This window comes from Pseudophryne corroboree, chromosome 5, assembly GCF_028390025.1.
Source record: "Pseudophryne corroboree isolate aPseCor3 chromosome 5, aPseCor3.hap2, whole genome shotgun sequence".
Classification (NCBI taxonomy): Eukaryota; Metazoa; Chordata; class Amphibia; order Anura; family Myobatrachidae; genus Pseudophryne; species Pseudophryne corroboree.
In genome coordinates, this window is record NC_086448.1 from 255,120,043 (window position 1) to 255,144,225 (window position 24,183).

General features: G+C 48.9%; 1 protein-coding gene across 1 annotated transcript in view; it reads right to left on the minus strand.

Moving 5' to 3' along the window:
* AZI2 (5-azacytidine induced 2) overlaps positions 1–20,367 on the minus strand; it is a 197,451-nt gene extending 177,084 nt beyond the window's left edge. The window contains exon 1 of the mRNA XM_063922274.1: positions 19,858–20,367. The gene's annotated coding sequence lies outside the window, so the exon portion shown is untranslated. The remainder of the gene's footprint in view (positions 1–19,857) is intronic.
* Between the last annotated feature and the right edge of the window lie 3,816 nt (positions 20,368–24,183).

Consider the following 24,183-nt stretch of genomic DNA (forward strand, 5'->3'; position numbering starts at 1 on the left):
ATCCCCCCCCCTCCAACGGCTTCAGACAATGGCAGCCGCTGGGGAGAGTAAATTAACTCTCCCATGCCACCCCCAGACCCCCCTGTATACCTGCAGGCTGTCCCGGCTTTCAAAATGAAAGCCGCGATGTTTTGTTTTATTTTATATATATATATATATATATATATATATATATATATATATATACACATATACATACACATATATATATAATCTTTTTATTTATTTATTAATTTTATTATTTTACTAAAATCATTTGGAATAGGCTTAAAGTCATGTTCTTTACCTAATTCACTCATAAAAAAACCCGACAATTTCAGAGCTGTTTTCGGCAAAATAAATGGTTAAGTGGTTAAAACCTAGACTGTTTAGGACTGGGTTTGAAAAGCTCTGGTATGAGGGGCACAGGGGGGGGGGGGGAGGATGAGGGCGTTCAGGATTGATGCATTTCATTGCTCTTTGGTATGGCCCTAGCGATATTACAGGCATTTTAAAGCAAATGGGATCTGTGCAGACATTGGGTAGTGATCTGTATTCATTTTTAATTACACTAAAATTCTCAAACAAAGACAAAACAAAAACAAAGCAGGAAGTGCTAAAGCAGTCAGATTTCCCTGAAGGATGAATGATGACTCTCTTACTGTGAAGGACTGCAGAAGTTTTATAGAGGTTATGATGCTATTATATTGGTGCTCATAGACTTTGTGGCTTCCAAAAGACACTGTACAACAGGCAATGCACCAGATTGTTTAAACACTGGTCCAAATATGCTTTCACTGTCATCCTTCATTTCCTTAGGGATATGTTTGATCAACAAATCCAAGACAGTATTTCAAACAGAACAGAAACATTTATTGGTAAAGTACAGTGAACTGAACTCTAAGGGAGGTATGGAATAGGGTCCGAGATGAAGAAAGCGGCGAGACCGAGACAGGTTCACCTCTAAATTTAAAGTAGTAATCAGTTAAAAGGTTGGTTTTACTTTATAACTCAGAGCCACTTTCAATTTTGAAGTGCACTTGCTGAAATCACACTGCTTCCTTCATCTCACACCCTATTTACATACAGTAGCTCACTACGTGGGAGATTTATCAAAGCTTGGATAGAGGTAAAGTGGAGAGAGATAAAGTACCAACCAATCAGCTCCTGTAATTTTTCAATCACAGACTGTAACATGACAGTGGACTGGCTAGTACTTTATCTTTCTCCACGCTTTGATAAATCGCCCCCAAAATCTTTTACTAGAAAATTAAAAAGACACTCCAGGAAAACAAGATTTATGGTAAGAACTTACCGTAGTTAAATCTCTTTCTGCGAGGTACACTGGGCACCACAGGGAATCACATTGGGGTGTAGAGTAGGATCTTGATCCGAGGCACCAACAGGCTAAAAGCTTTGACTGTTCCCAGAATGCATAGCGCCGCCTCCTCTATAACCCCGCCTCCGTGCACAGGAGCTCAGTTTTTGTTAACCAGTCCAATGCAGTAGCAGGTAACAGAGACGACAACAGTTAGTAGCCACATACACCACATTCTCACGACAAGAGAAAGTGTCAGTGGCGAATACCATACCAACCCAAAGAAGCCAAGTGCGTCACGGTGGGTGCCCTGTGGAGCCCAGTGTACCCCGCAGAAAGAGATTTAACAATGGTAAGTTCTTACAATAAGTCTCGTTTTCTGCTGCGGGGTACACTGGGCTCCACAGGGAATGACATTCGGGATGTCCTAAAGCAGTTCCTCATGGGAGGGGACGCACTGTAGTGGGCACAAGAACCCGGCGCCCAAAGGAAGCATCCTGGGAGGCGGAAGTATAGAAGGCATAAAACCTTATAACGTGTTCACTGAGGACCATGTAGCCGCCTTGCACAATTCTTGAAGGGTCGCACCACGGCAGGCCGCCCAAGAAGGTCCAACAGACCGAGTAGAATGGGCTTTGATGGTAGCAGGAGCTGGAAGGCCAGCCTGTACATAAGCATGTGCAATCGCCATTCTAATCCATCTGGCCAGGGTCTGTTTGTGAGCAGGCCAGCCACGTTTGTGAAAACCAAACAGGACAAAGAGAGAATCAGACTTCCGAAGGGATGAAGCTCTCTTCACATAGATAGGAGAGCCCGTACCACATCCAAAGACCGCTCTTTGGAGGACAATTCAGGAGAGGCAAAGGCTGGAAACACGATCTCCTGATTAAGGTGGAAAGAAGACACCACCTTAGGTAAGTACCTGGGACGTGTCCTAAAAACCGCTCGGTAATGGTGAAAAATCAAGTTATGGGGACATACAAGACAAGGCACCCAGATCTGACACCCGTCTAGCAGAGGCAATAGCCAGCAGAAACAAAACCTTAAGAAAAAGCCACTTAAGGTCTGCAGATTCAAGAGGCTCAAACGGAGACCCTTGCAACGCCTCCAGAACCACAGACAAGTCCCAAGGAGCCACAGGCGGGACATAAGGAGGTTGAATCCACAACACATCCTGAGTGAACGTATGAACATCAGGTAAAGTCACAATTTTTCTCTGAAACCAAACAGACAACGCAGAAATATGAACCTTGATGGAGGTCAGACGAAGACTGAAGTCCAGGCCTTGTTGTAAAAAGGCCAAAAGTTTGGCCGTAGTAAACTTGTGAGCGTCATGATTATTAGTGGCGCACAAAGCAAAGTAAGAATTACAGAACCTACGATAAATCCGAGCAGAAGCCGGTTTCCGGGCCTTCAACATGGTGTGAATGACCGCCTCAGAAAAACCCTTGGCCCTCAGGACGGAAGCTTCAAGAGGCACGCCATCAAAGCCAACCGGGCTAAATCCTGATTCGCACAGGGGCCCTGAACGAGGAGATCCGGGCGCTGTGGAAGTAGAAGGGGACGCTCTATCGAGAGACCCTGGGCCACGCGGGAGTGATCAGAAGTAGGATTCATCCTTCTTGCTTGAACTTCCTTATTACTCTGGGCAGGAGTGACACTGGAGGGAACACGTATGGCAGCTGAACGTTCCATGGAATTGCCAGTGCGTCCACGAACGCTGCTTGAGGATCCCTTGTCCTTGCTCCGAAGACCGGAACCTTGTGATTGTGTCGAGACGCCATCAGGTCCACATCTGGAAGGCCCTACTTGTCCACGAGTAGTTGAAACACTTCTGGATGGAGGCTCCACTCTCCTGCGTGTACGCCCTGACGACTGAGAAAGTCCGTTTCCCAGCTTAGGACCCCCGGAATGAATACTGCCGATATAGCTGGCAGACGGCGTTCCGCCCACTGAAGAATCCTTGATACTTCCCTCGCCATGTGGCTTCGAGTGCCGCCTCCACGATTAATGTACGCCACCGTGATGGCATTATCCGACTGTACTTGAACAGGTCTGTTCTGTATTAAATGCTGGGCCAAATTCAGTGAGTTGAACACCGCAAATGTTTATTGAGAGAAGAGACTCCTCCCTGGTCCACCGACCCTGAAGGGAGTGTTGCTCCAACACCGCGCCCCAACCTCTCAGACTGGCATCCGTCGTCAGAAGGACCCAGTTAAAGATCCAGAAGGGACGACCCCTGCTCAATCGATGGTCCTGCAGCCACCATCTTAGTGACAGACGGACGTCCGGAGACAAGGAGATCATTTGCGACCTGATCTGGTGAGGCTGGCCGTCCCACCTGGCAAGAATCAGCTCTGCAGAGGGCGGGAATGGAATTGAGCGTACTTCCACCATGTCAAAAGCAGACACCATGAGACCTAGCACTTGCATTGCCGAATGTATCGACACTTGCGGACGAGACAGGAAGCATCAAATCATGTCCTGAAGCTTCAGGACTTTCTCCTGAGATAAGAACAACCGCTGGTTGTGAGTGTCCAACAACACCCCCAGGTGCACCATGCTCTGAGCAGGGACCAGGGAAGATTTCTTCCAGTTGATGAGCCACCCGTGGGCATGCAGAAACCAGATAGTCAGATCCAGATGGCCTAAGATAATTTCTGGGGAATTCGCCAGGATCAACAAGTCATCCAGATACGCCAGGATCCTGACACCTTAACGACGGAGTACAGCCATCATTACCGCCATGACCTTGGTGAAGACTCGCGGAGCCGTGGTCAACCCAAAAGTTAACGCCCAAAATTGGTAATGGAGGTTGACAACAGCAAACCTCAGCTACTGCTGATGCGACATTGCAATGGGAATATGCAGGTAAGCATCCGGTATATCCAGGGAGACCATATAATCCCCAGGTTCCAAGGCCAGAACAATAGAGCTTAGAGTTTCCATACGAAACTTGGAGACCCTCACAAATTTGTTCAAGGACTTGAGGTTGAGAATGGGCCAAGAGGACCCATTCGGTTTCGGGACTAGGAACAGCGGTGAATAGTACCCCTTGCCTCTCTGAGCCAGAGGCACCTGTACTAACACTCCTGTGTCCAGGAGGGACTGTACCACGGAATGAAGAGTGTTTGCCTTCACCTCACCCAAAGGGACGTCTGTCAGGCAAAATCATGAGGGGGACGATTCTTGAAGGATACGGCGTAACCTCGAGTGACGACTTCCCGTACCCAGGCATCTGAAGTGGTCTTCAACCATTCCTGGGTAAACCCTAGATGTCGGGCCCCCACCCTGGGATCCCCCAGAGGGAGGCCCGCCCCGTCATGCAGCAGGCTTGTCAGTTTTGGAAGCAGGCTGACGGGCAGCCCAGGCCCGTTTAGGTTTGGGCTTAGTGGGTTTGGAAGTGCGAGCTTGTTTCGGGTACGCCTGACCCTTTGCTTTCCCTGAAGGACGAAAGGAGCGAAAGGAAGTACTCTTAGCCTTCGGTACCGAAGGAGCAGTACTAGGTAGACAAGCTGTTTTAGCAGAAGCTATGTCAGCCACTATCTTGTTGAGGTCTTCACAAAAACGAATGTCTCCCTTAAAAGGGAGCACCTCCAGGGTTTTCTTAGAGTCCAGATCCACAGACCAGGACCGCAACGAGAGAATCCGGCGAGCCAAAATGGAAGCCTTGGCCGCCAGAATACCGGCATCAGAAGCCGCCTCCTTAATGTAATGAGAAGCTGTGACAATATACGACATTGTCTAGCATGATCAGAAACGTTGGAAGGCAGCTTAGCTTCCAACTCCTGAGCCCACGCTTTAATAGCCTCTGCAGCCCAAGTCGCTGCAACGGTGGGCCGATGCGCAGCACCAGCTAGGGTGTAAATCGCCTTTAAACAACCCTCCACACGCTTATCCGTTGGTTCTTTCAGAGACGTGACAGTCGTTACAGGCAGAGCGGAGGATACCACCAGCCGGGCCACCTGCGAATCCACTGGCGTGGGTGTCTCCCAATTTTTACTTAGCTCCGCCGCGAGTGGATAGCGAGCCAGCATCTTCTTGTGAGACGTGAATTTCTGTCCTGGATTTTCCCCGGATTCCTGACGTATGTCAACTAAGTGGTCAGAGTGAGGTAAAACTTGTTTAACCACTTTCTGACGTTTAAATCTGTCCGGTTTCTTAGGGGCAGTATCAGGCTCTGGGTCATCAGTAATTTGAAGGATTAACCTGATAGCCTCCAACAAGTCAGGAACATCCACCTGTGAAACAGATTCCCCATCAGAAGCATCAGAATCAGTGTCTGTGGGGTCAGCATATACGCCATCCTCATCAGACGAGGTGTCTGGGAGGTTGGTGAATTGTGAGGAAGCGATGGCCCACTTAGAGGACCCCTTGGTCTTAGGCAGACGAGGGTGAGATTTCTGTTTAGTCAGTGATTGGTTCAATTGCTGTAACTGAGTGGACAGTTGATCTGCCCATAGCGGATTAACCGCAGGGACCATAAGCGGTTATACCGGCACAGGAGGTCCCATAGGGGGCGTAAGTCTAGTTACCAGTGAATTCATTAACGTGGAGAAAGTAGCCCATGGTGGATCTTTTTGAACCCCCGTTGCTACGGTCCCACTGCCGCCCCTTGTAGCTGACATATCTGAAAGCTCAATTCAAGGCAACACAGTACAATATCAGCAGCACAACACCTGACAAGAACCCCCCGTGTAGTGTATTAGCACAAACAGAAAGTTCCAGTGGTATTTGGTGACTAAAAATCACAGAGAAAAATACACAATAAGTATATCTTGTGAACACAATAAGTATATCTTGTGAAACACCTATATTAAATATAACACTGACGCACTTAGCCCCCTCAGGTTACAGAATATAGGGATAGCAATCTGAGTGAGATACACAAAATGGAGGTCACACAGCAGCTATATGCACACACACAGTCACATTGTACAATGCAGAAATTATAACATGCTATAAAACTGCACTGGACTAGCAATACAGAGTAATACGAAGTATAGTTATACACTCAATAGATATTTCAATGCATAGTAAAGACTGGATGTATATCACAGGGTACTTGTACTAAATAACCCTGACTAAATGCACCGTTTCTTAACTAACACGGTCAGCAGACATGTAGAATACTTGTCACGATCCGGGTATCTGGACGCCATTTCTTACCCATCAGATGCCTCCTAAGGTTGGCTCAGCGCTCCAGGACCGGATCCCATCTGTTATCCTGATGTTTACATTCCTGTATCCTCTCTTGTCACTCTGAGACGCGGTCACAGTAAAAGCCATATTACACCTGGCATGGCGTCTCCAGCGGCCTCCGCCGCCATCTCTGAGCTTCTGCATGCAGAGTGTCTGAGTGGCGATTACGTCAGCCGCAGCCTCCGCTGTGTCCGCGTGGTTGGATGTGCACCTGTCAGCTTGGCGCCTCCTGTCTCCGGTGGCCGGCGCCGCCATTACTGTTTTCATTACCACATGGATTACAAACCAAACTTCCCTCCAAGTGTCTGCATGGGCGCAGCCATCTTGGATTCTGTCAGCTGATCATTTCCACCAATCTGTTCTCAGTATTGATAATCTGCATAATTGCCTAGCCAATCCCTTCCTTGCTGCAGGTATAAATACACTGTGCCTGAGCAAGGAAGGCGTCAGTGCTTTGGTTGTCAAACCTAGTTCCTGTTTGTCTCTCTCCTGTGATTGTCTTCCAGGTTCCAGCTCCTGTCTCAAGACTTCCACCATAGAGACCCGCACCAGCATTCCACCTGCGGTGTAGCCTGACTCTCCGATCCATTGTGGATTCATCTGTTTCCAGCAACAACATTACCTGCTTCCAGCAGAGTACAGCTTCTCTTAAAGGGCCGGTGTCCTTTCTACAGTTTACCACTCTCCACCGGTATTATTATTTCTCCGCTCTCAAACTCTACATTTCATTTATATTGCATCGCTCTCAAGCTTAATTTATTATCCAACTGGTTCCAGCCAGTATCCACTCCGTGCCAACATCTGTCTGGTTCCAACCAGAACCCACAGCAGCTATTTTTATTTACAGCAGTCCAGCTTTCCCTGGAACACCAGCTGGTACGATCCTGGGCTTTCTTCATTGCTACAGTCAGGCCTGGTAAGGACTTTCCAACTCGCAGATAATAAGAACTGTCTCATACTACCAGAGCTCTGTGGCCCCTGCCACCCTGTAGTACCCAGGAACTGTATTATTTCTCTGCTGATTTTATGTTTCTTTTACTGCTACTGTGATGCATGGAGTTTGTCATAAATAAACATCATTGACTTTTATTCAAGTTGTCGTGGTCACGCCTTCGGGCGGTTCTTCTTCATGTTACTTACATGTCCAGGGGTCTGATACAACCTCCCAGGTTCCGGTACATCTCAGCCCCTACAACTGAGGCTGCCTCCCGTCAGCTCAGGCCCTCAGTTGTGACAGTAAGCACTGACCTAATGAATCCAGCCGGAGACCAGGATCAAGCGGCCAGGCCGATGCAAGAACTGGCAGCCCGACTAGAACATCAGGAGGCTGCACAGGGCCACATCATCCGCTGTCTCCAGGATCTCTCTACTCGGCTGGATGGGATTCAGACAACTCTCCGTGGATCAGGCGCTTCTGGTGCGTCAACCACAGTGACTCCAGCTATAACCCCACCAACCTTACCCATTTCTGCTCCACGTCTTCATCTTCCAACGCCAGCAAAATTTGACGGATCTCCAAGATTCTGCAGGGGATTTCTCAACCAGTGTGAGATTCAGTTTGAGCTACAACCTGGCAATTTTCCCAGTAACCGTACAAAAATTGCCTACATTATTTCTCTTCTCAGTGGCTCAGCCCTTGATTGGGCATCACCGTTATGGGAGAGGTCCGACACCCTGCTATCTTCTTACACTGCATTCGTGTCAACATTCAGGCGCATCTTCGACGAGCCAGGCCGGGTAACCTCAGCTTCATCCGAGATTCTCCGTTTACGCCAGGGGTCACGTACTGTAGGACAATATCTGATACAGTTCCAGATCCTGGCATCCGAACTGGCATGGAACGACGAGGCCCTGTATGCTGCATTCTGGCATGGCTTATCTGAGCGTATTAAAGATGAGTTAGCTACCAGAGACTTACCCTCTAAGTTAGATGAGCTAATCTCACTCTGCACGAAAGTTGATTTACGTTTCAGAGAGAGAGCAACTGAGCGTGGAAGATCATCTGCTCCAAAATCTTCTGCTCCTCCTCCTCGCCAACTGTCACCAACTAAAGATGAGCCCATGCAAATTGGTCGTTCCCGTTTAACTCCTGCTGAGCGCCGAAGACGTCTCTCCGAGTCGCTCTGTCTTTATTGTGCAGCTCCGTCTCACACCATTAATGCCTGTCCCAAACGTCCGGGAAACTCCAAATCCTAGCTCGCCAAGGAGAGGGCCGGCTAGGAGTAATGATCTCCTCTCCATCTCCTCAAGATTGTAATCTCCCAGTCTCGCTTCAAGTTGCTCAACGTTATCGGAACGTCATTGCCCTCCTTGATTCCGGAGCAGCTGGGAACTATATTACCGAAGCCTATGTTAAACGGTGGTCCCTACCCACCGAGAGACTTCCTTCGTCCATTTCTTTAACTGCCGTGGATGGCAGCAAAATTTTTGATGCAGTTATTTCTTTAAGGACTCTACCAGTTCGTCTGAGAGTGGGAGTTCTTCATTCCGAACTTATTTCTTTTTTAGTGATTCCAAGAGCCACACATCCTGTGGTCCTGGGCCTTCCATGGCTCCGTCTTCACAATCCTACAATTGATTGGACGACTACGCAAATCCTGGCATGGGGTTCCTCCTGTGCTGAGACATGTTTGTTTAAAGTATTGCCTGTCTGTTCTTCCTCCCCCAGGTCGTCTGATGTTCCACCTCCTCCATATCAAGATTTCACGGATGTGTTCAGTAAAGCTTCTGCTGATATCCTTCCTCCTCATAGAGAATGGGACTGCCCGATTGATCTCGTTCCAGGGAAGGTTCCACTTCGAGGCCGAACTTATCCGTTGTCTCTGCCTGAGACGCATTCTATGGAGGAATACATTAAAGAGAACCTAGCAAAGGGGTTCATTCGACCTTCTTCTTCTCCAGCCGGCGCAGGCTTCTTTTTTGTAAAGAAGAAAGATGGTGGTCTGCGGCCGTGCATCGACTACAGAGGTTTGAACGACATTACCATCAAGAACCGTTATCCTTTACCCCTGATTACTGAGCTCTTTGACAGAGTTAGCGGAGCTACCATCTTTACAAAGCTGGACTTGAGAGGTGCGTACAATCTCATCCGGATCCGTGAGGGTGACGAGTGGAAGACCGCCTTTAACACCCGTGACGGACATTATGAGTACCTCGTCATGCCCTTCGGATTGAGCAATGCTCCAGCTGTCTTCCAGCATTTTGTCAATGAGATCTTCAGAGACATTCTATACCGTCATGTCGTGGTCTATCTAGACGATATCCTCATTTTTGCCAACGATTTAGAGGAACATCGTTTTTGGGTTAAAGAGGTTCTGTCCCGTCTCCGTGTCAATCATCTCTATTGTAAATTAGAGAAATGCGTCTTTGAAGTCAAGTCCATTCCGTTTCTAGGGTACATTGTGTCCGGTTCCGGACTAGAGATGGATCCTGAGAAACTACAAGCAATTCAAAATTGGCCGGTACCCTTAACCCTCAAAGGGGTCCAGAGGTTCTTGGGGTTCGCCAACTATTACCGAAAGTTTATACGAGACTTTTCCACCATTGTGGCGCCTATTACTGCTTTCACTAAGAAGGGTGCTAACCCGTCCAAGTGGTCTGAAGAAGCCATGCAAGCATTTCATCTTTTAAAACAAAGGTTCATCTCTGCGCCTGTTCTGAAACAGCCTGACATCGACTCTCCTTTCATCTTAGAGGTGGATGCCTCCTCCGTTGGAGTGGTGTTATCTCAGAGGGCGAAAGATGGCCATTTACACCCTTGCAGTTTCTTCTCCCAGAAGTTCTCCCCAGCTGAGCGCAACTATGCCATTGGCGACCAGGAGTTGCTAGCCATCAAGCTCGCTCTAGAAGAGTGGAGGTATCTGTTGGAGGGAGCTTCTCATTCAATCACCATACTTACAGACCACAAGAACCTTTTATATCTGAAAGGCGCACAATGTCTCAACCCTCGTCAGGCCAGATGGGCACTTTTCTTTTCCAGGTTCGACTTTAAACTCCAGTTCTGTCCGGGCTCTCAGAATCGCAAGGCCGATGCCCTTTCCCGCTCATGGGAGCAAGAAAATGAGTCAGAGTCTTCAGACAAGCATCCTATTATAAATCCGTTGGCATTCTCCACGGTAGGGATGGACTCTACGCCCCCATCAGGGAAAAGTTTTGTGAAACCGATGCTAAGGAAGAAGCTCATGCATTGGGCCCATGCTTCCCGTTTTGCCGGACATACAGGTATCCAAAAAACCCTGGAGTTTATCTCTAGGTCCTATTGGTGGCCAACTCTGAAAAAGGACGTCTTGGAGTTTATTGCATCTTGCCCAAAGTGTGCTCAACATAAGGTATCCCGCCAGTCGCCTGCGGGGCAACTGGTTCCACTATCTGTTTCCCGTCGACCTTGGACCCATTTGTCGATAGATTTTATTACAGATTTACCCATGTGCAACAAGTTCAATACCATCTGGGTGGTAGTTGACCGGTTCACCAAGATGGCACACTTCATTCCTCTCACCGGTCTTCCGTCAGCTTCCAAGTTGGCTCAAGTATTCATACAAGAGATCTTCCGACTCCACGGTCTTCCTGAAGAAATTATCTCAGATCGAGGAGTTCAATTCACAGCCAAATTCTGGCGAAGTTTATGTCAAGTCCTCCAAGTCAAGCTAAAGTTTTCCACGGCTTACCATCCTCAGACCAATGGTCAAACCGAGAGGGTGAATCAGGACTTGGAGGCCTTCCTCCGCATCTATGTGTCCTCCTCTCAAGATGACTGGGTTCAATTACTTCCCTGGGCCGAGTTCTGTCATAACAACCAGTATCATTCTTCATCTGCTTCAACACCATTCTTCACTAACTTTGGATTCCACCCTAAAGTCCCCGAGTTCCAACCGCTTCCAGCAACTTCTGTTCCCGCAGTGGATATCACCTTGCATCAGTTTGCCAATATCTGGAAGAGCGTACGATCAGCTCTACTCAAGGCATCGTTCAGGTACTAGAAGTTTGCGGATAAGAAGCGTCGAGCAGTTCCTGCTCTCAAGGTGGGTGATCGGGTATGGTTATCCACGAAGAATTTGAGGTTAAGAGTTCCCAGTATGAAGTTTGCACCTCGCTATATCGGTCCTTTCAAGATTGAACAAATCATCAATCCTGTTGCTTACAGACTCCAGTTGCCTCCCTTCTTAAAAATACCCAGGACATTCCATGTTTCCCTGTTGAAACCGCTGATCTTGAATCGGTTTCATTCCTCACTTCCTCCAACTCCGAAAGTCCAAACTCAACGAGGCGTTGAGTATGAAGTAGCCAAGATCCTGGACTCACGTCACCGTTACGGTCAACTACAATATCTTATTGACTGGAAGGGTTATGGCCCTGAGGAACGTTCATGGACCAATGCTTCTGATGTCCATGCTCCTGCCTTGGTCCGGAGATTCCATTCCAAGTTTCCTCAAAAGCCAAAGAAGTGTCCTGGGGCCACTCCTAAAGGGGGGGGGGTGCTGTCACGATCCGGGTATCTGGACGCCATTTCTTACCCATCAGATGCCTCCTAAGGTTGGCTCAGCGCTCCAGGACCGGATCCCATCTGTTATCCTGATGTTTACATTCCTGTATCCTCTCCTGTCACTCTGAGATGCGGTCACAGTAAACGCCATATTACACCTGGCATGGCGTCTCCCGCGGCCTCCGCCGCCGTCTCTGAGCTTCTGCATGCAGAGTGTCTGAGTGGCGATTACGTCAGCCGCGGCCTCCGCTGTGTCCGCGTGGTTGGATGTGCACCTGTCAGCTTGGCGCCTCCTGTCTCCGGTGGCCGGCGCCGCCATTACTGTTTTCATTACCACATGGATTACAAACCAAACTTCCCTCCAAGTGTCTGCATGGGCGCAGCCATCTTGGATTCTGTCTGCTGATCATTTCCACCAATCTGTTCTCAGTATTGATAATCTGCATAATTGCCTAGCCAATCCCTTCCTTGCTGCAGGTATAAATACACTGTGCCTGAGCAAGGAAGGCGTCAGTGCTTTGGTTGTCAAACCTAGTTCCTGTTTGTCTCTCTCCTGTGATTGTCTTCCAGGTTCCAGCTCCTGTCTCAAGACTTCCACCATAGAGACCCGCACCAGCATTCCACCTGCGGTGTAGCCTGACTCTCCGATCCATTGTGGATTCATCTGTTTCCAGCTACAACATTACCTGCTTCCAGCAGAGTACAGCTTCTCTTAAAGGGCCGGTGTCCTTTCTACAGTTTACCACTCTCCACCGGTATTATTATTTCTCCGCTCTCAAACTCTACATTTCATTTATATTGCATCGCTCTCAAGCTTCATTTATTATCTAACTGGTTCCAGCCAGTATCCACTCCGTGCCAACATCTGTCTGGTTCCAACCAGAACCCACAGCAGCTATTTTTATTTACAGCAGTCCAGCTTTCCCTGGAACACCAGCTGGTACGATCCTGGGCTTTCTTCATTGCTACAGTCAGGCCTGGTAAGGACTTTCCAACTCGCAGATAATAAGAACTGTCTCATACTACCAGAGTTCTGTGGCCCCTGCCACCCTGTAGTACCCAGGAACTGTATTATTTCTCTGCTGATTTTATGTTTCTTTTACTGCTACTGTGATGCATGGAGTTTGTCATAAATAAACATCATTGACTTTTATTCAAGTTGTCGTGGTCACGCCTTCGGGCGGTTCTTCTTCATGTTACTTACATGTCCAGGGGTCTGATACAACCTCCCAGGTTCCGGTACATCTCAGCCCCTACAACTGAGGCTGCCTCCCGTCAGCTCAGGCCCTCAGTTGTGACAATACTTAAGTGTCCTGTAACATGCACAGCGTTGACATGCAGGCGGCTTTACAGAGGAGGATTTGCCCAAACAGTCCCAGGATCATCTCAGCTTGTCCTAATGGAACCCAAACGCTGACAGGGAGTGAGAGATATGCAGCTCCAGGGCGGGAACATTTACTCTAAATGGCGCCCTGAGGCTGGGGGAGGGGCTACAGGTCAAATACTTATCCCCTTGCTGGACTTCACCACCGGGTACTTCGGGCTTTATAGTAAACTGTTTTTAGTAAAACCGACCTGTGCCCTTGTCCTGGTGGTCTAGTTGAGTCCCTGTACTACCATAGTGTCCACGCCAGTGCGCGCGGACCGCCTCCCACCGATTTCCAGCGGGTCCCGCCTGGCCCACTTACCTCCTCCCCGAGTGCGGCCACGCAATCCTGGAGAGCTGCGGTGAGGTGTGTGACTGACAGATGAAAACTGGAGCCTCCGCTGTAAGTACCCGGCAACCAGGGCGCGGGAGTATACAGCGCCGCTGGGAGAGGTGATGGAGATGCAGCAGGAGATGTCTGACTGACATCTAACACTCACAGTGTCTCTGCTGCAGCCCTTGAAGTCTTCATTTTTCACTTAAAAAAGCTCTTCTGAGGGCTGCTGGAGCAGCCCACCTGCTGTATGCCTGCACTGCATGGCACACCAACTACAAAACTGAGCTCCTGTGCACGGAGGCGGGGTTATAGAGGAGGCGGCGCTACGCATACTGGGAACAGTCGAAGCTTTTAGCCTGTTGGTGCCTCGGATCAAGATCCTACTCTACACCCCAATGGCATTGCCTGTGGAGCCCAGTGTACCCCTTAGCAGAAAGCATCTTGCCAATTTCTATGGGAACACATATTACACATTGATAACTCCTTTTTCCTGAGTCTTCACCAAAAAGGGGTTATTACTGCATCTCTAAAACGTATTAAAAAAGCTAACCATGGTGAAATCTTCAACACCTTCGTCTTGTGTAAATAATGTCGCCGTCACACCCAGCGATGGCAGCAAAGTGTTATGGAGTACTTATGAAACAACAAAAAGCTAAGCTTTTTGTTGGCTGCCCCTCAAAAAAAAGAGAGAGTATAGAGCTATGCGTCACTTACTAGTCCCGCCACAGCTTGCAAGCACAGTTGGCCCAGAATGAGATCTCACTTATGTGCAGTGCGTCCACTGGGACCAGTACTGTGACGCATCAGCACTAGGCTGATGCAATGCAGCCAGGACACAAGTTGCATGAGGCATACGTTAACATAACACCTCCCTTTATAGTACATCTCAGCGCTAAGACATCATGCATCACTGCAATGATGTAGGATGTCACTTGCAATCAGAAAAGTGTCAGATTAATACATTGGTCAAATGTCTGCAAGTGGATACGATCAAGAAGTTTAAAATCACTATCCTCGGGACAGGACTTAAGTATTATTTCTAATCTAGATCAAGTTTTAACTCTAGTGTCTAGTCCTCATTGTATAGCTAAATTGGAGTCATTTCTATCAAAAAGCAGAGTGTGTCAGAAACCAAAGCAGTTACCTACTACCAAGTGACTTTGGTTTAGTAAATAAAGTCTGAAAATGATGGATTTTTGCCAAATTCTGTTCTCATACAGCTTATCCTCAATCTCCTGCTCTACTTTCAGGCTGTGAATGTGGAAAAAAAAATGGGCAGACCAACATCTTGAAGATCTCTGCTTTGAAAGATAAATCCATTCAATTCAGTCTTGGGGGGTATTCAATTGTTTGAAAAGTCAGTTGGGTGTCTGTTTGTTTACTAATAGACAGGAAAAACCAGACACCCAAGTGACTTTTCAAACAATTGAATATACCCTTGATGTCCCAGCAGCAGTTGTACTTTGGAAGATAAAACATACAGATGGAACCTTTACTGTTATATAGAATGCAAATAAGAAACCAATGATCCAGTTACGGTTTAAATTCCAGATAATCTGCTCTTAGGGGTTAAGGCCCATATAGACGGGCCGATGCAGGAGAGATGTGTGCTGAGCGAACTGCTCAGCACACATCTCTCCCGCCGCTCAGCACAGAGCGATCTGTGCTGAGCGTGCGGAGGGAGGGGGGGGGGGCTGCTCACTTCACCCAGCAGGTGAAGTGAGCGACCCGCTAGATTGGCCTGCACGGCAGACCAATGTAGCAGCAGCGATAGCGATGCGCGGGGCTGCGCATCGCTATCGCTGTAGGGGGTACACACGGAGCGATAATGCTGAAATTCTAGTCAGATTGCTTAGAATATCGCTCCGTGAGTACCCCCCTTTAGACTGCCATTGTACAGTAGCAGTGTGAAAATGCCTTCAACGGCACTACAACTCGTCACCCTCACGGGACAGTTTCGACCCATGATCCTAGATTTTGGCAGGCATCCCTGGAGCTGCAAACTAAAATCTGTGAGCCCGGAGGTATCGTAAATGGAGCATGGGTTCAGTATGATATCCCGGCTGTCAGTATTCCAACAGTGGCATACCGCCAGCCGCAATACCCGCAGTGAGTGCACTCACCACGCTTCAAGTGAGGTGGTTTGTTCTATTCTCCCTTGGGTGGTGGCATGGACACACCACCCAAGTAGGAATACCGGAGAGTAGTCGCTAGTCCGACCACCATCATTTTACCCACTGTCGTGATTCCGGCGTCAGGATCCTGAACGCCGGGATCCCGACAGCCGGTATATTAACTACATCTAGTTGTAGCAGTAGTTTGCCATTTGTATACCTTGGCTTTCATCTTTTTCAGCTATACAGCTGTAGATTTGTTGGTATGTATAGGACCTTTGCCTTATTTAATGATCGAATTTCAGACAAAATGTAGTTGTCGGACAGATGGCCAAACATTTTGCTCTAGAATGCTCTTGCATCTCTTCCCTGAGATCATTGTATACCATTAACCCAAAACAACTGTTTTTGCAACCCAAGTAAATTTGTTTTACAAGAATTATATTTTGCCTTGAAGTTAATTTGTTGGATTCCAGACAGATAACTAAATCATTATATACGATATCAAAACAGACATTATGAAGTTAATAAACTTAAGTGTCTGTGAAACGACTTGTGCAAAGGTTTCTGTGTACGGTAAAAAGTAAGTCAGCTTTCAATTGCCACAAACACTGAGAAATTATGGACTGTATCTGTTGTGTTATGCGGTAATACTTTACTGTACCTAGCCAGAACAGACCTTTGAATTAACTACAATTAACATGTATAGTTCTCACTGTATATTCATGACAGATTATAAATGTGATCCTTTAATTTGTCAATATTTTATATATGTAATCCAAATATATTGCAAAACTAGCTGTCTCAAATGTTGCAGAGTTATGGAGAACAACAACAACAAAAAATAGTAAAACAAGGAAAATTACAGCAAGGCTGAGTATATGATTTAACGACAGAGCGGCTGATTAGCAAGTGTGAATAGCTTACCTAATCGGATGCACGATATGTCTGGCCATCACAAATGGGTGGACATTTAAAATCTGCCTGCCCACCTTGTGATGTCATTGTCGGCAGTTCCTGTGACCGCCTGTACACACGTGCACCGATATATCTGCATTGGCTGTGCTGCAGGGACGACATGGATAATTGTGTAAACTATGTCGTTCACAGACATACTGGCTGTATGTACTCGCCAATCCGCTAGCGATATATCACTTGTCAATCAAACGAACGATATATCGCAATGTGTGTACCCAGTCTAATGGACCCTACACATTTAACGGCCCGCCGCCGAGCTGCCCGACGGCGGATACGGCCGACCCGGCGGCGGGGGGGCAGTGAAGTTCCTTCACTCCCCCCCCCATCACCCGGCTCCATAGAAGTGCAGACAAATATGGACGAGCGCGGGGCCGTGCATCATTCATCGCTTGTGACTCCATACTGAAAGATATGAACGGTATCTCGTTCATTAATGACTGAGATCGTTCATATCTTTCAGTCAGATCGACCAGTGTGTAGGGCCTACAAGAGTGGCAACTTCAATTTTTGTGCTGTTCCTGCAAACTTCCAAGGCACTAAGGTCTTTTGTCAGATTAAAGTATCACTCCAAATTAGCAACGTGCTCTAATTATTTTCCAGCAGTGATGAATTATGTTTGACACATACAAGAACAGACAAGCCCCTGAATTATTCTAAAAGTACGCATTCAACAAACCTGTAGCAGTGAGCACTATCCATAAGGCAATACTGGAAAGTGACAAATCTAAAATATTCTAGTAACAGGAAACTTTATATTGAAAAAAAAAATTGACACACACACACAAGCACACAGGAGGTACTGGTACAACATAATGCTTCATAAACCAGTACATAATGGACAAGACCTTGGTAGACAATTGTAACAATTTTTTCACAGCCATCAATGTAGATGTGAGGCTACATGACAAACATTTGCAGAACTACAGTGACTCATAACTACTCTGAAAATTATTAAGTTAATCAGCTGGGAAACTTCTGAAATGCTTCAGCTCAGATTATGAAATTGTCATCTAAACTGCTTCCTCCTCATACCACCTACTTAAAGCACGGGCCAAAAATGGCAATATAATAAAGTTGGTTTATAAGGAAAGTAACATATAGTGAAAGTAATACACCGTAAATCACTGTGCACATAACATACCTGGAGCAAATTATTTAAAAAAAAAAAAAAAAGGTGGAGCTGGGAAAGGGAGGTGGTTTAAGTAAATGTGGAGCTGGGAAGGGAGGTGGTGGAAGTAAAGGTGGAGCTGGCAAAGGGGTGGTGGAAGTAAAGGAGGAGCTTGGAAGGGAGGTGGTTTAGGATGGAGTTGGGAAAGTGGTGGTGGAAGTAAGGTGTAGCTGGGAAGGTGGTGCAAGCAATAGCGGATATTGCCACGGGCAAGCAGGACTTTTGCTCGGGGCTCTGCCTTCCGGAGGGCGCCGCACCATGGCAAGATCCGCTACTGCTGTGCCCTCCGCTGCCCTCTGTGTCCCCCTGTGAAGGGAACTAGACGCTACGCGTCTAGTTTCCCTTCGTGGAGAGGACCTATGCTGTGCGGTGCGTGATGACGTTATCGTGCACCGCTCAGCATTTCAGCAGCGCTGCTACTGTACAGGGGGCGTAACTGACCATGCCCCCTGTATGAAGCAACGCCCATGTCCCGCCCGGGGCGCAAAAAGGACTCGAACCGGCCCTGGGTGCAAGTCAGTAGTTTCCAAACGTTTTTGAATCACGGAGCACTAGAGTATCAGGTTGTTTTTTTTTTTTATGGCATCTAAGTTTCTTATTGAAAAAATGTATTAAGAAATATTAAATCTAATAAATTGTGTTTATATGTCAACCTTGGGTTTAATTGTGTGGTGAGGGACAAGATTTGCTTCTGTTTGACCATGTATTTCGATTGGTAGCCACCAGCATTGGTTTTGCCTATTACATTGACCATAAAGAATTTGAATTAGTCCCCCTACAAGTGTCCTGAGGCTCCCCAGGGTACTTAGGCACACAGTTTGAGAACCACTGTAAGTAAAGATGAAGAGTGATGGTGGTGTTGGTATAGGTGGAGGTGGGAAAAGTGGTGGCATAGAGATGAATCAACTACAGTCTATCATTGATCGGGCCCAGTGGCGAGCAAAACTTATTCCCTTTTCGGGGGTGGTGTAGACCACCCCCCTGAGCAGGGCTGCCAAGAGAAAATTAAGGCCCCGGTACAACTTCCTGGGTCCCCCTGCCCCCACTGGAGGGGATGTGACCACAGCATGCTGAGGGCATAGTCACTCCTCTGTGGGGGGGGGGGGGGGGGGGGTATCTAGCACATCAGAAGCACCCACTCACAGGAGCATGTTATGCCTTCGGGTGTAGTACTGGTGACCGGCGGTCTCCTGACCGTCGGTCACCTTACCGACGCCAGGATCCCGGCGGGGAGGAGCGAGTGCAGCAAACCCCTTGCGGGCTCGCTGCGCTCGCCACGCTGCGGGCTCGGTGGCGACCTGCGGTCGCCACGGGTTCTATTCCCACTCTATGGGTGTCATGGACACCCACGAGTGGAAATAGTCCCTGTTGGTCGGCATGCCGACCATCGGGATAGTGAGCCGTCGGGCTCACGGAGGAGGTCATGTGACTGTCGGTCAGCTGACCGGCGGTCACATGAATACCACCCATGCCTTCCAGCCAGGGTAGTAGAGAGCCTGGCTGGGCCCCTCTATCAGACCTGGGCCCAGGTAATTTGTACCCTCTCCCCCCTCTCTCGACACCACTGCCCCCGAGTGGGGATTCCAGGCCGTGGTCAGGATTCTGACAGACAGGTTTCCGGTGTCTGTAATTCTGACCGCTGGGAAACTAACCGATTGAAAATGTGTCCATGGAATGGTTTTGTCCATGGTCAGTAGCAGACCGCATTCACATCCTCACCTAGCTAGATATGTACAGTTATGAGTGTTGCTTTGTGCACTGATCCAGTGAGTTATTAATAAGTGATACAGCCATTAGCGATGATGTATGTGGGGGATGGGATACACTTGGACAGCAGTGTTATTGTTTTTGGTCACTTGACTGCTGTGACCAGCTCTAATCAGCCCGTGTCGCACCCTCAGTGACCGGCTTACCTACAAGGAGTGCGGTTGATGAGCCCGAGGCTCCACAGACAGATATACTGTACACACTGTGCTGCTCTACGCCCGGGGGAAGCAGCAGCAGACGGGTCTCAGAAGCCGCCTGACACAGCCGATGTCCTGTCCTCCTTCTCCGGGACTCATCAGTACAGTACAAAGTTGGTGCCCCCTCGCTACGACAGAGCCAGGAACCGACCCTTCCTTCTACACTTGCGGTGTCTCGGCCTGGCAGAGCCGGTGACCGGGCGGGGCGGGGCTGCTGCTCTTCCGGACACACAGGCTACTTTTGGTTTTGTTTCCAGCGGTTCCAGAGCTGCAGCGTCCTGCTCTCTGACCATAGTCCCGGTGCCTGCTGCTGGGAGGAGGGATGAGCCGAGACGCCCCCTCCGCTCCACATCACAGCAGCTCCCGGGGTGACACTGCCAGGCTAAGCGGGTATATTAGCCGTTGTCCGCCGGTCCGTTCTATATTGTGTATGTGTGTGAGCTAGGAAGAGGAGAGATAAACCTACTCTCTGTGACGTCGCTGAGCGTTCCATGCCTCGCTAGGGATGGCCAATCACAGGCCCGCATCGATGTTCAGCACAGACACGTGATCGACCCGTACGCGAAATCCACACTCCAGGGTAATTGTGGGCTTGATTCTAGCATCTACCGTAATGGTGGGGCTGATAATGTATCAGTATTGTCCCGCACTAAGGGGGTAATTCCAAGTTGATCGCAGCAGGAATTCTGTTAGCAATTGGGCAAAACCATGTGCACTGCAGGGGAGGCAGATATAACCTGTGCAGAGAGAGATAGATTTGGGTGTGGTGTGTTCAATCTGCAATCTAATTTGCAGTGTAAAAATAAAGCAGCCAGTATTTACCCTGCACAGAAATAAAATAACCCACCCAAATATAACTCTCTCTGCACATGTTACATCTGCCCCCCCTGCAGTGCACATAGTTTTGCCCAACTGCTAAAAAATTTCCTGCTGCGATCAACTTGGAATTACCCCCTAACTACATTCTAATCTGCGCATACGCAGCCGCTACTCAGTCAGCAGCGCAGCACAATTCACCTTATTGGGACTGAGTGGTGGGCATCAGGTGTGATCTTGATTGGAACAGTGCTGATAATCTGCTTATCCAAGAGAAAAATGAGAATTAGCCAGTGGTCGAAGTGGAAATTTTGAAGTCGGGGTATGGAAAAGTTAAGGATGCAATTATGCGCTCCAGAAAAGGGGGCGTGGTCACTCAAAAGGGGGGCGTGTCCAGTGTAGTAGAACCCCTTATACTATCTAGTACTGGTGCCCCTTTCACCTTATAGCACACGGTACGAGCCGAAATTCACAATATAGCACACAGTATGAGCCGAAATTCACAATATAGCACACTGAATAAGCCAAAACTCACATTATAGCACACTGAAAGAGTCGAAATTCACATTATAGCACACGGTATGATCCACAATTCACATTATGACACACGGTATGATCCACAATTCACATTATGTCACACGGCATGATCCACACTTCACATTATGACACACGGTATGATCCACAATTCACATTATGACACTCGGTATGATCCATAATTATGGGAGAGTGACAGCAGGGACATAGGCAGGGCCGGTGCAAGGTCTCTTGGCACCCTAGGCAAAACTTCTGCCTACTGCCCCTTCCCCCTACCTGCCCTTCAGGAGAAAGGCATACTGCCGCTCACCCCCACCCCGTCTGTTGTATGGCTGCTCCCTTCTCCCCAGTCTGTGTGGGCTCCTGCTGCCCCCCCCCCCCCACACACACACACACTTTTAAATGTCGTCTGTTCTATCCCCTCCACCATCTGTGTGCATGCCAACTGCTCTTCTCCACCCCCCACCCCCCTTTCCCCTCCCCAGACTGCTGCTCTCCCCCTCTTTTCTTATTAAATGCAGAGAGTGCACTGTGCAGCCACCTTACCTGCAGGCTGCGATGAGGAGTTGGGACTGAGTAGTCTGAGAAAGAGCCTGGAATGAAGAGCAGCACCGCATGTCACCCCCTGCCAGGACTCCAGGAGCTGCCAAAGTTACTGCCTGTGCAAGGTGGAGTTGGATGCTGCAATACAGGAGCTTGGCAGTCGCGGTTACTGTAGAAAATTGTGCCAGGGGGATTGCGGCTGCTATGAGATGTAGGACCTCACTACCTTTTTCATGCAGCTGTAGCAGGCCGCCCCTTCAGGTTCCGGCTCCCCTAGGCAGCTGCCTAAAGCTGCCTAGTGGAAGCTCCGGCCCTGGACATAGGGACAGTAAGAGGGAGAGTGACAGCAGGGACAGTGACAGAGAGAGTGACGGCAGTGACAGGGAGAGTGAGACCCCTACCTATCCCCTATTGATTATAGGCACATTGCTCCAGGAACAGGTTGGAGTGACCTGGGCCTTGTGCCCAGATCACCCTTACTCACCTGAGGGGGGGCACTTATTAACTGGGCCTAGCGCCCCCTAACTGTGCACAGGCCAGAAGCCTGACTTCACCCACAGGCCTAGCACCCGCCTAACATGGGGCCTGTTGGGTGACCTGGGCCTAATGCCCAGGGTCACCTTATTTAAATAAAGGGCCACTCTGAACTAGGGCCTTATGCCCTCTACATGGGGACAGGCCTAACGCCTGAATTGACCCCACGGGCCTAGTGCCCGCATACTGCGCCACAGGCCTGAAGCCTGATTGTGACCACGGGCCTAGTGCCCGAACCCTGATGGTCTAGGGAGGGGGCTGGGGATGACAGGTGCCCTCACCGAGGGCCTACCTGTCCTGGTGGGAGAGGCACCAGGGGGGAGCTTCATTAGCTCTTTTTCTTTCCACCCCTGGTGGCCTCTCCGGTCCTCAGCTTCTGCCGCTGGCCGACTGCGCCGACTGTTCTGTTTTCTGCCGCAGGACATCTTCCTCCTCGAGTGCGTCCTCTGGCCTCTTCTGCGGCCACCGGAGCTTTTTGCCGCTCTTCCGCGCGGCCTCCTCTCCTCATCGTCCCAGCGGCATCTGACGTCAGATGCCGGGGGCGAGGCCTATGACGCTGCGGGTGCTGATTGGCTCGCCGTGGCCGCCGGTGATTGGCCACCGATCCGTGAGCCGCGATTGGCTCACAGATGGCGCCAATCTTTAAATGCCTCCGCCGCTGCAGCCTCATCGGCGCTGGGATCAGACACTTGATCCCAGTGCTGTCCGCCGCCACGTCCTGCCGGTCCACCAGCGCTGGGGACAGACACACTGCCCCAGCGCTGTCTGCTGCAGAGTCCTGTAGGGAACGCAGGTCCCCTGCATGCTGCTGCTATTAAGAAAAAAAACTTCCGGGACGGTGGAGAAGTGGTGGTATGCCATACCACCGCATACTGCCCCACTTCGACCACTGGAATTAGCCCATAGGCTACTATCAGTTAATGCCATCTGGAGATGCCATTATCATATAGGTGCCGATCTACAGAATGCGCAGCAAATTATGGTTGCAATCCCACCATAGTACATTATAGGCTGGGTACACACTTGTCGAGGCACATCAGATGTGACATCTTGCAAGATTTCCCCCTGCAAACGATATCGTTCATACTCACTGAACGATATCGTTTTCTATACTGGATGACGGCACCCGGCCACATCCAGTCTTGTACAATGGGGGTCATTCTAAGTTGATCGCTCGCTAGCTAGTTTTAGCAGCCGTGCAAACGCTATGCCACCGCCCACTGGGGAGTGTATTTTAGCTTAGCAGAAGTGCGACCGCTTGTGCAGCCGAGCTCTGCAAAAAAAGTTTGTGCAGTTTCAGAGTAGCTCTGAACCTACTCAGCGCTTGCGATCACTTCAGCCTATTCGTATCCGGATTTGATGTCATACACCCGCCCAGCGAACGCCCAGCCACACCTGCGTTTTTTCAGACATGCCTGCGTTTTTACAAACACTCCCTGAAAACGGTCAGTTGACACCCAGAAACACCCCCTTCCTGTCAATCTTCTTGCGGCCAGCAGTGCGACTGAAAACTTCGCTACAACCTGTGCACAACCACAACGGGCTTTGTACCCGTATGATGCGCGTGCGCATTGCGGCCCATACGCATACGCAGAAATGCAGATTTTTAGCCTGATTGCTGCGCTGCAAACAACGGCAGCTAGTGTTCAACTCGGAATGACCCCCAATATCTTTAGATTTCAAGGTGAAAACGTAAGATATTGTACATCATTAATGACTCGCGGGAGTGCTCATTGTTAATGATATAGTGAATATACACTGGACGTTGTAGACGATATAATGTCAGATATGCAGGATCGGACGATATATTGGGTGTGCATCGCCAAGCGTGTACCCAGCCTAAGGACA